At 50.4% G+C, this 12,843-nt stretch overlaps 1 protein-coding gene across 1 annotated transcript in view; it reads right to left on the bottom strand.

The window, feature by feature from the left end:
- GPSM3 (G protein signaling modulator 3) overlaps positions 1-6,252 on the bottom strand; it is a 134,717-nt gene extending 128,465 nt beyond the window's left edge. Inside the window, exon 1 of the mRNA XM_077286126.1 lies at positions 6,231-6,252. The gene's annotated coding sequence lies outside the window, so the exon portion shown is untranslated. The remainder of the gene's footprint in view (positions 1-6,230) is intronic.
- Positions 6,253-12,843: the final 6,591 nt, after the last annotated feature.

Here is a 12,843-nt window from a genome sequence, read left to right as displayed (position 1 = left end):
AAACCTTCCTGACTCTGGCTGTATACGGCTATGGCGGACCGGCCCGGTATACAGGTCAGTATGTGACCCCATGAAACCTTCCTGACACTGGCTGTATATGGCTGTGGCGGACCGTCCCGGTATACAGGTCAGTATGTGACCCCATGAAACCTTCCTGACTCTGGCTGTATACGGCTATGGCGGGCTGGCCCGGTATACAGGTCAGTATGTGACCCCATGAAACCTTCCTGACACTGGCTGTATATGGCTATGGCGGGCCGGCCCGGTATACAGGTCAGTATGTGACCCCATGAAACCTTCCTGACACTGGCTGTATATGGCTATGGCGGGCCGGCCCGGTATACAGGTCAGTATGTGACCCCATGAAACCTTCCTGACTGGCTGTATATGGCTGTGGCGGCCCGGTATACAGGTCAGTATGTGACCCCATGAAACCTTCCTGACTCTGGCTGTATACGACTATAGTGGGCTGGCACAGTATACAGGTCAGTATGTAACCCCATGAAACTTTCCTGACTGGCTGTATACGGCTATGGCGGGCCGGCCCGGTATACAGGTCAGTATGTGACCCCATGAAACCTTCCTGACTGGCTGTATACAGCTGTGGCGGGCCGGCCTGGTATACGGGTCAGTATGTGACCCCATGAAACCTTCCTGACACTGGCTGTATACGGCTATGGTGGGCCGGCCCGGTATACAGGTCAGTATGTGACCCCATGAAACCTTCCTGACACTGGCTGTATACGGCTATGGCGGGCCGGCCCGGTATACAGGTCAGTATGTGACCCCATGAAACCTTCCTGACTGGCTGTATACGGCTATGGCGGGTCGGCCCGGTATACAGGTCAGTATGTGACCCCATGAAACCTTCCTGACTCTGGCTGTATACGACTATAGCGGGCTGGCACAGTATACAGGTCAGTATGTGACCCCATGAAACTTTCCTGACTGGCTGTATACGGCTATGGCAGGCCGGCCCGGTATACAGGTCAGTATGTGACCCCATGAAACCTTCCTGACTGGCTGTATACAGCTGTGGCGGGCCGGCCTGGTATACGGGTCAGTTTGTGACCCCATGAAACCTTCCTGACACTGGCTGTATACGGCTATGGTGGGCCGGCCCGGTATACAGGTCAGTATGTGACCCCATGAAACCTTCCTGATACTGGCTGTATATGGCTGTGGCGGACCGTCCCGGTATACAGGTCAGTATGTGACCCCATGAAACCTTCCTGACTCTGGCTGTATACGGCTATGGCGGGCTGGCCCGGTATACAGGTCAGTATGTGACCCCATGAAACCTTCCTGACACTGGCTGTATATGGCTATGGCGGGCCGGCCCGGTATACAGGTCAGTATGTGACCCCATGAAACCTTCCTGACACTGGCTGTATATGGCTATGGCGGGCCGGCCCGGTATACAGGTCAGTATGTGACCCCATGAAACCTTCCTGACTGGCTGTATATGGCTGTGGCGGCCCGGTATACAGGTCAGTATGTGACCCCATGAAACCTTCCTGACTCTGGCTGTATACGACTATAGTGGGCTGGCACAGTATACAGGTCAGTATGTAACCCCATGAAACTTTCCTGACTGGCTGTATACGGCTATGGCGGGCCGGCCCGGTATACAGGTCAGTATGTGACCCCATGAAACCTTCCTGACTGGCTGTATACAGCTGTGGCGGGCCGGCCTGGTATACGGGTCAGTATGTGACCCCATGAAACCTTCCTGACACTGGCTGTATACGGCTGTGGCGGGCCGGCCCGGTATACAGGTCAGTATGTGACTCCATGAAACCTTCCTGACACTGGCTGTATATGGCTATGGCGGGCCGGCCCGGTATACAGGTCAGTATGTGACCCCATGAAACCCTCCTGACACTGGCTGTATATGGCTATGGCGGGCCGGCCCGGTATACAGGTCAGTATGTGACCCCATGAAACCTTCCTGACTGGCTGTATATGGCTGTGGCGGCCCAGTATACAGGTCAGTATGTGACCCCATGAAACCTTCCTGACACTGGCTGTATACGGCTATGGCGGGCCGGCCCGTTATACAGGTCAGTATGTGACCCCATGAAACCTTCCTGACTGGCTGTATACGGCTATGGCGGGTCGGCCCGGTATACAGTACAGGTCAGTATGTGACCCCATGAAACCTTCCTGACTCTGGCTGTATACGACTATAGCGGGCTGGCACAGTATACAGGTCAGTATGTGACCCCATGAAACCTTCCTGACTGGCTGTATACGGCTATGGTGGGTCGGCCCGGTATACAGGTATGTGACCCCATGAAACCTTCCTGACTCTGGCTGTATACGGCTATGGCGGACCGGCCCGGTATACAGGTCAGTATGTGACCCCATGAAACCTTCCTGACACTGGCTGTATATGGCTGTGGCGGACCGTCCCGGTATACAGGTCAGTATGTGACCCCATGAAACCTTCCTGACTCTGGCTGTATACGGCTATGGCGGGCTGGCCCGGTATACAGGTCAGTATGTGACCCCATGAAACCTTCCTGACACTGGCTGTATATGGCTATGGCGGGCCGGCCCGATATACAGGTCAGTATGTGACCCCATGAAACCTTCCTGACACTGGCTGTATATGGCTATGGCGGGCCGGCCCGGTATACAGGTCAGTATGTGACCCCATGAAACCTTCCTGACTGGCTGTATATGGCTGTGGCGGCCCGGTATACAGGTCAGTATGTGACCCCATGAAACCTTCCTGACTCTGGCTGTATACGACTATAGTGGGCTGGCACAGTATACAGGTCAGTATGTAACCCCATGAAACTTTCCTGACTGGCTGTATACGGCTATGGCGGGCCGGCCCGGTATACAGGTCAGTATGTGACCCCATGAAACCTTCCTGACTGGCTGTATACAGCTGTGGCGGGCCGGCCTGGTATACGGGTCAGTATGTGACCCCATGAAACCTTCCTGACACTGGCTGTATACGGCTATGGTGGGCCGGCCCGGTATACAGGTCAGTATGTGACCCCATGAAACCTTCCTGACACTGGCTGTATACGGCTATGGCGGGCCGGCCCGGTATACAGGTCAGTATGTGACCCCATGAAACCTTCCTGACTGGCTGTATACGGCTATGGCGGGTCGGCCCGGTATACAGGTCAGTATGTGACCCCATGAAACCTTCCTGACTCTGGCTGTATACGACTATAGCGGGCTGGCACAGTATACAGGTCAGTATGTGACCCCATGAAACTTTCCTGACTGGCTGTATACGGCTATGGCGGGCCGGCCCGGTATACAGGTCAGTATGTGACCCCATGAAACCTTCCTGACTGGCTGTATATAGCTGTGGCGGGCCGGCCTGGTATACGGGTCAGTTTGTGACCCCATGAAACCTTCCTGACACTGGCTGTATACGGCTATGGTGGGCCGGCCCGGTATACAGGTCAGTATGTGACCCCATGAAACCTTCCTGACACTGGCTGTATATGGCTGTGGCGGACCGTCCCGGTATACAGGTCAGTATGTGACCCCATGAAACCTTCCTGACTCTGGCTGTATACGGCTATGGCGGGCTGGCCCGGTATACAGGTCAGTATGTGACCCCATGAAACCTTCCTGACACTGGCTGTATATGGCTATGGCGGGCCGGCCCGGTATACAGGTCAGTATGTGACCCCATGAAACCTTCCTGACACTGGCTGTATATGGCTATGGCGGGCCGGCCCGGTATACAGGTCAGTATGTGACCCCATGAAACCTTCCTGACTGGCTGTATATGGCTGTGGCGGCCCGGTATACAGGTCAGTATGTGACCCCATGAAACCTTCCTGACTCTGGCTGTATACGACTATAGTGGGCTGGCACAGTATACAGGTCAGTATGTAACCCCATGAAACTTTCCTGACTGGCTGTATACGGCTATGGCGGGCCGGCCCGGTATACAGGTCAGTATGTGACCCCATGAAACCTTCCTGACTGGCTGTATACAGCTGTGGCGGGCCGGCCTGGTATACGGGTCAGTATGTGACCCCATGAAACCTTCCTGACACTGGCTGTATACGGCTATGGTGGGCCGGCCCGGTATACAGGTCAGTATGTGACCCCATGAAACCTTCCTGACACTGGCTGTATACGGCTATGGCGGGCGGGCCGGCCCGGTATACAGGTCAGTATGTGACCCCATGAAACCTTCCTGACTGGCTGTATACAGCTATGGCGGGTCGGCCCGGTATACAGGTCAGTATGTGACCCCATGAAACCTTCCTGACTCTGGCTGTATACGACTATAGCGGGCTGGCACAGTATACAGGTCAGTATGTGACCCCATGAAACTTTCCTGACTGGCTGTATACGGCTATGGCGGGCCGGCCCGGTATACAGGTCAGTATGTGACCCCATGAAACCTTCCTGACTGGCTGTATACAGCTGTGGCGGGCCGGCCTGGTATACGGGTCAGTTTGTGACCCCATGAAACCTTCCTGACACTGGCTGTATACGGCTATGGTGGGCCGGCCCGGTATACAGGTCAGTATGTGACCCCATGAAACCTTCCTGACACTGGCTGTATACGGCTATGGCGGGCCGGCCCGGTATACAGGTCAGTATGTGACCCCATGAAACCTTCCTGACTGGCTGTATACGGCTATGGCGGGTCGGCCCGGTATACAGGTCAGTATGTGACCCCATGAAACCTTCCTGACTCTGGCTGTATACGACTATAGCGGGCTGGCACAGTATACAGGTCAGTATGTGACCCCATGAAACCTTCCTGACTGGCTGTATACGGCTATGGCGGGTCGGCCCGGTATACAGGTCAGTATGTGACCCCATGAAACCTTCCTGACTCTGGCTGTATACGGCTATGGCGGCCCGGTGTACAGGTCAGTATGTGACCCCATGAAACCTTCCTGACTGGCTGTATACGGCTGTGGCGGCCCGGCCCGGTATACAGGTCAGTATGTGACCCCATGAAACCTTCCTGACACTGGCTGTATACGGCTATGGCGGGTCGGCCCGGTATACAGGTCAGTATGTGACCCCATGAAACCTTCCTGACACTGGCTGTATACGGCTATGGCGGGTCGGCCCGGTATACAGGTCAGTATGTGACCCCATGAAACCTTCCTGACTGGCTTTATACGGCTATGGCGGGTCGGCCCGTTATACAGGTCAGTATGTGACCCCATGAAACCTTCCTGACTCTGGCTGTATACGACTATAGCGGGCTGGCACAGTATACAGGTCAGTATGTGACCCCATGAAACCTTCCTGACTGGCTGTATACGGCTATGGCGGGTCGGCCCGGTATACAGGTCAGTATGTGACCCCATGAAACCTTCCTGACTCTGGCTGTATACGGCTATGGCGGCCCGGTGTACAGGTCAGTATGTGACCCCATGAAACCTTCCTGACTGGCTGTATACGGCTGTGGCGGCCCGGCCCGGTATACAGGTCAGTATGTGACCCCATGAAACCTTCCTGACTGGCTGTATACGGCTATGGCAGACCGGCCCGGTATACAGGTCAGTATGTGACCTCATGAAACCTTCCTGACTGGCTGTATACGGCTGTGGCGGCCCGGCCCGATATACAGGTCTCCATACAGATGTAACGCACAGGAGACGTGTGTGACGAGGCCCCCGGGAGCGCTCCTCTCTATAGCTCTGGGGGGACCTTTTCTCCCTGGCACCTAACAGCTTCCTAATGAATACTAATTATTGCAGAAATTCGTCATCACCGCTCTTTTAATTGCATTTTAATTAGGCATGTTAATTAGTCTAATTAGCGGCAGATAGCGGTGGCAGTAACACCGCGAGCAGGAAGTGAGGGGAGGCAGCGGGGTGACATGGAGGGTAATTATATATGTACATCCCATACATTTCTATACACATCGTGCACAGCTCGGCGGCCTGCAGCCTGCGTCTATCCAGCTGCTGGGAGACTACAACTCCCAGCACGTCCTGGCAGAATGCTAGGAGTTGTAGTTTCACGCCAGCTGAGAGCCTATAGGATCCTGTTGCGCCTTCATCACCGCATATTTAACACGATTTATTACCATAAATTACAGCTCGCGGCTGGAGATTTACATTTCGGTGACTATCTTTAGAAACGTGCACTCGGATTTACATGCGGTCCATATATTTCCATCGCTACGTGGATAATCTGCTGAGATCTGTCACATTACATACGATCCAGCCTTTATCGAGGACCCGACACTCGCCAGAAATATGTATTTTGTTTACTTGGTGTAAATGTCGCTGTTCTCCTGAATCCGGCGATGTTTTTCTTTTGTTCCTGCGCCTCTCCGTTCCTGAGATATGGCCTCCTCTTCCCTCTGTATAAATCTACTCGTTATCCAAGTGGGTGTGGTAAATGCTTCTATGGGCGTTTTCTTGATGAGCACACCCTCTTGGCTAACAAGATTAGATTTATATGTAGGGTAGAAGGGGCCATATCTCAGGAAAGGAAAGCAGCAGGAAGAAAACAAACATCTCCGGCTGCAGGAGAACGGCGGCATTTATACAGAGTAAAATAAACAGTGCTCCTCAGCCCAGAATATTGTTGAGTGAAAATCAATATGGCCGCCATAATACAGCTCTCACATCAGTCGTCTTCTAGCTTTTCTGGGCTCTTTGGAATGGACATGTCTCATGTGGGAATCAGAGAGCTGGGTGGTAAGCAGTGCGGCCACCATTACAGTTCAGAGGGGGTCTCCACTCCGTCCAGGACGCGTCAGTGCACATGGGGAATCCTGGAGTCTACAAGAGCAGAGCGACAACGTCTTATGAGGGTGGATTCACATAGTCGCGATCCGACCATCACGACCAAACCGACTAAAAGGCGGGAGGCAGGGGGGCGTCGAGTTCTACGTGTGAAAGGTGTGGCAGTGCGCATGCAAAACTACGGCTTCATTCACTGTCTAAGGTAGCCATGGACCAGGTGAGGCATGCACACTACCGAACTCATAGAAGTGAAGGGATCAGTGGTGACACATGCACTACTGCTGACAGAGGCCATAGAAGTGATTGGAGAGGTGGTCAAACATGTGCACTACTGCTATTCACCACAGAACTGAATGCTCTGATGCATGCGCACTACTGCTGACAGAACTGAATGCTCTGACGCATGCGCACTACTGCTGACAGAACTGAATGCTCTGACGCATGCGCACTACTGCTGAGAGAACTGAATGCTCTGACGCAAGCGCACTACTGCTGAATTGAATGCTCTGACGCATGCGCACTACTGCTGACAGAACTGAATGTTCTGACGCATGCGCACTACTGCTGAGAACTGAATGCTGACGCATGCACACTACTGCTGACAGAACTGAATGCTGTGACACATGCGCACCACTGCTGACAGAGAACTGAATGCTCTGATGCATGCGCACTACTGCTGACAGAGAACTGAATGCTCTGACGCATGCGCACTACTGCTGACAGAACTGAATGCTGTGACGCATGCACACTACTGCTGACAGAGAACTGAATGCTCTGTGTTGTGAATCCGCTTTTTGGGCTCCCCTGGTGGTTGCTGGTGGTACTGGTGACTTGTGTGTGCTTTGCTGTCTCAGTTCACCTGCTCCCATCAGTGTTTGGGAGTTTCCTATTTAGCCTTGCTCTCCTGTCATTTCCTTGCCGGTCATCATTGTAACCAGAGCCTTCGGTTGCATGTTCCTGCTACTAGTCTGCTGATCAGCTAAGTGGACTTTGTCCTTTTGTTTTGTATCTTTTGTCCAGTTTGCAGTTTTTGTTATTCTCTGTAGCTGGAAGCTCTTGCGGGCTGAAATTGCCACTCCTGTGTCATGAGTTGACACAGGAGTCTTAAAGTAATTTCAGGATGGTTTTTTGAAAGGGTTTTCAGTTGACCGTGAAGTCCTCTTTTGTATCCTTCTGCTATCTAGTAAGTGGACCTCTCTTTGCTAAATCTACTTTCATACTGTGTATGTCTTTTCCTCTTAACTCACCATTATTACATGTGGGGGGCTGCTATCATCTTTTGGGGTATTTCCCTAGAGGTAAGCCAGGTCTGTTCCTTCCTCTACCAGGCGTAGTTAGTCCTCCGGCTGGCGCGTGGCATCTAGGAAGTCGTAGGTATGCTCCCTGGCTACTATTAGTTGTGTGGTAGATTTAGCTCACGGTCAGCTCGAGATTCCATCACCCAGAGCTCGTCCGTTATTTTTGTGTTCTGATGTTTCCCTGCCATTGGGAATCATGACAGTATGACCGGCCCATGTTAAAGTTATTGGCAGAAGAAAGGAGAGAAAAAAGAAGTCTGTAGATTTTTTTTTTTTTTCTTCCCCCCTATGCTTGCTCCATAGTTGGATCAGTTGTATTAGTTGTATTTCAGCTCTAATTACAGCCTTTGCCTTTCTCTCCTTCTAATCCTTGAATGGCTCTGATCTCACCTGTTTAAAGATGGACCCTCAGAGTTTGGCTGTAGGTTTAAATAATCTTGCTACCACGGTTCAAAATTTACAAGATTTTGTTATACATACTCCGATGTCTGAACCTAAAATTCCTACACCAGAGGTGTTTTCCGGAGATAGATCTCGGTTCCTGAATTTCAAATATAATTGTAAATTGTTCCTTTCTCTCAGACCTCACTCCTCTGGAGATCCTGTCCAGCAGGTTAAGATTGTAATCTCTTTGCTGCGAGGTGACCCTCAAAATTGGGCATTTTCATTGACACCAGGGGATCCTGCGTTGCTCAATGTGGATGCGTTTTTTCTGGCTTTAGGGTTGCTTTATGAGGAACCTAATTTGGAGATTCAAGCTGAAAAAGCTTTGATAGCCCTATCTCAAGGGCAAGATGAAGCTGAGATACACTGCCAAAAATTTCGTAGATGGTCTGTGCTTACTCAGTGGAATGAGTGCGCCCTAGCGGCAAATTTCAGAGAGGGCCTTTCTGATGCCGTTAAAGATGTTATGGTCGGGTTCCCTGCGCCCATAGGTCTGAATGCGTCCATGACAATGGCTATTCAGATTGATCGGCGTTTGCGGGAGCGCAAACCCGTGCACCATTTGGCGGTATCTTCTGAAGAGACGCCAGAGAAAATGCAATGTGACAGAATTCTGTCCAGAAGCGAGCGGCAGAATTATAGGCGTAAAAATGGGTTATGCTTCTATTGTGGTGATTCTGCTCATGTTATATCAGCATGCTCTAAACGTACAAGGAAGGTTGACAAGTCTATTTCAATTGGCACTTTACAGTCTAAATTTATTCTGTCTGTAACCTTGATTTGTTCATTATCAGTTATTACCGTGGATGCCTATGTGGACTCTGGCGCCGTTCTGAGTCTTATGGATTGGTCCTTTGCCAGGCGCTGTGGGTTTGATTTAGAGCCTCTGGAAGTCCCTATACCTCTGAAGGGTATTGATTCTACGCCTTTGGCTTGTAATAAACCACAATTCTGGACGCAAGTGACTATGCGTATGACTCCAGACCATCAGGAGGTGATTCGCTTCCTTGTGTTGTACAATTTGCATGATGTTTTGGTGCTTGGATTACCATGGTTACAATCTCATAACCCAGTCCTTGCCTGGAAAACAATGTCTGTGTTAAGCTGGGGATGTCGGGGGGCTCATGGGGACATACCTTTGGTTTCCATTTCGTCATCTATTCCCTCTGAGATTCCGGCATTTTTGTCTGATTATCGTGATATTTTTGAGGAGCCAAAAATTGGTTCACTCCCTCCCCACAGAGATTGTGATTGCGCCATAGATCTGATTCCTGGCAGTGAATTTCCAGGGGGTCGTTTGTTTAACTTATCTGTACCTGAACATGCTGCTATGCGAGAGTATATTAAGGAGTCCCTGGAAAAGGGACATATTCGTCCTTCTTCATCTCCTTTAGGAGCTGGTTTTTTCTTTGTATCTAAAAAGGATGGCTCTCTGAGGCCTTGTATTGATTATCGACTCCTGAATAAAATTACAGTCAAATATCAGTATCCGTTGCCTTTGCTGACTGATTTGTTTGCTCGCATAAGGGGGGCTAAGTGGTTCTCTAAGATTGATCTTCGTGGGGCGTATAATTTGGTGCGAATTAAGCAGGGGGATGAGTGGAAAACCGCATTTAATACGCCTGAGGGCCATTTTGAGTATTTAGTAATGCCTTTCAGCCTTTCTAATGCACCTTCAGTCTTTCAGTCCTTAATGCATGATATTTTCCGTGAATATTTGGATAAATTTATGATTGTGTATTTGGATGATATTTTGATTTTTTTCTGATGACTGGGAGTCTCATGTTCAACAGGTCAGGAGGGTTTTTCAGGTTTTGCGGGAGAATTCTTTGTGTGTAAAGGGTTCAAAGTGTGTTTTTGGGGTTCAAAAGATTTCCTTTTTGGGGTACATTTTTTCCCCTTCTTCTATTGAGATGGACCCTGTCAAGGTTCGGGCTATTTGTGACTGGACGCAGCCTACTTCTCTTAAGAGTCTTCAGAAATTCTTGGGCTTTGCTAATTTTTATCGTCGATTTATAACTGGTTTTTCTGGCGTTGCTAAACCTCTGACGGATTTGACCAAAAGGGGTGCTGATGTTGCCAATTGGTCCCCTGCTGCTGTGGAGGCCTTTCGGGAGCTTAAGCGCCGCTTTTTGTCTGCCCCTGTGTTGCGCCAGCCTGATGTTTCTCTTCCCTTTCAGGTTGAGGTTGATGCTTCCGAGATCGGAGCGGGGGCGGTTTTGTCGCAGAAAAGTTCCGACTGCTCAGTGATGAGACCTTGTGCGTTCTTTTCTCGAAAATTTTCGGCCGCCGAGCGAAACTATGATGTTGGTAATCGGGAGCTTTTGGCCATGAAGTGGGCATTTGAGGAGTGGCGTCATTGGCTTGAGGGTGCCAGACATCAGGTGGTAGTTTTGACTGATCACAAGAATCTGATTTATCTAGAGTCTGCCAAGCGCCTGAATCCTAGACAGGCACGATGGTCGTTTTTTTTTTCTCGGTTTAATTTTGTGGTTTCATACTTACCGGGTTCTAAAAATGTTAAGGCAGATGCTCTTTCTAGGAGTTTTGAGCTTGACTCTCCTGGGGATTCTGAACCTGCTGGTGTCCTTAAGGATGGGGTGGTTTTGTCTGCTGTCTCCCCAGATCTGCGACGTGCTTTGCAAGAATTTCAGGCGGATAGACCTGATCGTTGTCCGCCTGGTAGACTGTTTGTTCCTGATGACTGGACCAGTAGAGTCATCTCGGAAGTTCATTCTTCTTCGCTGGCAGGTCATCCTGGAATTTTTGGTACCAGAGATTTGGTGGCTAGATCCTTCTGGTGGCCTTCCCTGTCTCGGGATGTGCGTGTTTTTGTGCAGTCTTGTGATGTGTGTGCTCGGGCCAAGCCTTGTTGTTCTAGGGCTAGTGGGTTATTGTTGCCCTTGCCTGTTCCGAAGAGGCCTTGGACGCACATCTCTATGGACTTTATTTCTGATCTCCCTGTTTCTCAGAAGATGTCTGTCATCTGGGTGGTGTGTGACCGTTTTTCTAAAATGGTTCATTTGGTACCATTGCCTAAGTTGCCTTCCTCATCTGAGTTGGTCCCTCTATTTTTTCAAAATGTGGTTCGCTTGCATGGTATTCCGGAAAACATCGTTTCTGACAGGGGAACCCAGTTCGTGTCTAGATTTTGGCGGACATTCTGTGCCAGGTTGGGCATTGATTTGTCTTTTTCGTCTGCATTCCATCCTCAGACTAATGGCCAGACGGAGCGAACTAATCAAACTTTGGAGACTTATTTGAGGTGTTTTGTGTCTGCGGATCAGGATGACTGGGTTGCCTTTTTGCCGTTGGCAGAATTTGCTCTTAATAATCGGGCTAGTTCTGCCACTTTGGTTTCTCCTTTCTTTTGCAATTCAGGGTTTCATCCTCGTTTTTCATCTGGTCAGGTGGAATCTTCGGATTGTCCTGGAGTGGATGCGGTGGTGGATCGGTTGCATCGGATTTGGGGACAAGTGGTGGACAATTTGAAGTTGTCCCAGGAGAGGACTCAGCAGTTTGCTAACCGCCGTCGTCGTGTTGGTCCTCGCCTTCGTGTTGGGGACTTGGTGTGGTTGTCTTCCCGTTTTGTCCCTATGAGGGTTTCTTCTCCTAAGTTTAAGCCTCGGTTCATCGGTCCTTATAGGATTTTGGAGATACTTAACCCTGTGTCCTTTCGTTTGGACCTCCCGGCATCTTTCGCTATCCATAATGTATTCCATCGGTCGTTGTTGCGGAGATATGAGGTACCGGTGGTTCCTTCTACTGAACCTCCTGCTCCTGTGCTGGTGGAGGGTGAATTGGAGTACGTTGTAGAGAAGATCTTGGATTCCCGTATTTCCAGACGGAGACTTCAATATCTGGTTAAATGGAAGGGCTATGGTCAGGAAGATAATTATTGGGTAACTGCCTCTGATGTTCATGCCTCGGATTTGGCTCGTGCCTTTCATAGGGCTCATCCAGATCGCCCTGGCGGTTCTCGTGAGGGTTCGGTGCCCCCTCCTTAAGGGGGGGGTACTGTTGTGAATCCGCTTTTTGGGCTCCCCTGGTGGTTGCTGGTGGTACTGGTGACTTGTGTGTGCTTTGCTGTCTCAGTTCACCTGCTCCCATCAGTGTTTGGGAGTTTCCTATTTAGCCTTGCTCTCCTGTCATTTCCTTGCCGGTCATCATTGTAACCAGAGCCTTCGGTTGCATGTTCCTGCTACTAGTCTGCTGATCAGCTAAGTGGACTTTGTCCTTTTGTTTTGTATCTTTTGTCCAGTTTGCAGTTTTTGTTATTCTCTGTAGCTGGAAGCTCTTGCGGGCTGAAATTGCCACTCCTGTGTCATGAGTTGACACAGGAGTCTTAAAGTAATTTCAGGATGGTTTTTTGAAAGGGTTTTCAGTTGACC

This window comes from Ranitomeya variabilis, chromosome 2, assembly GCF_051348905.1.
Source record: "Ranitomeya variabilis isolate aRanVar5 chromosome 2, aRanVar5.hap1, whole genome shotgun sequence".
Classification (NCBI taxonomy): domain Eukaryota; kingdom Metazoa; phylum Chordata; class Amphibia; order Anura; family Dendrobatidae; genus Ranitomeya; species Ranitomeya variabilis.
The sequence above is the reverse complement of the archived record's forward strand: the minus strand, read 5'-3'. Positions and strand labels throughout refer to the sequence as shown.